Below are 587 nucleotides of genomic sequence, written 5' to 3'. Positions count from 1 at the left end.
GCCCAGGAATTGACTTCTCCCACCAAAGGGAGGAAAGATGATGAAAGTCTGCCATGACACAGACCCACAGGTCTGAAACTGTTTTGCTTGTTTCATAATTTTTTTTTTTTTTTTTTTTTGCATTACTCGGGCCTCTCACTGTTGTGGCCTCTCCCGTTGCGGATCACAGGCTCCGGACGCGCAGGCCCAGCGGCCATGGCTCACGGGCCCAGCCGCTCCGCGGCACGTGGGATCCTCCCAGACCGGGGCACGAACCCGCGCCCCCCGCATTGGCAGGCGGACTCTCAACCACTGCGCCACCAGGGAAGACCCATCGTTTTATAATGTTTTGCGAGCAGAGGAGGTAAGAGAAATCATCGAGGAAGGTAATAGTGATTTTTCTAGGCTATGTTAAGAGAAAATTTGGAAGGTAAGAAAGAAAACATGTTTTCGTCTATGAATATATATGTCCGTTATATCATATATCTATGTTGTATGTATATGAGTATCTGCATGTATCTTACCATGTCCTTCATTTTTGCAAATTATAAATTCCTGCTCAGTAGCTGTTGTGTTGGGCTTTATCACAGAGACCCTCTGTTAGGCAG

The sequence above is a fragment of the Globicephala melas genome, chromosome 13, assembly GCF_963455315.2.
Source record: "Globicephala melas chromosome 13, mGloMel1.2, whole genome shotgun sequence".
NCBI lineage: Eukaryota > Metazoa > Chordata > Mammalia > Artiodactyla > Delphinidae > Globicephala > Globicephala melas.
The sequence above is the reverse complement of the archived record's forward strand: the minus strand, read 5'-3'. Positions refer to the sequence as shown.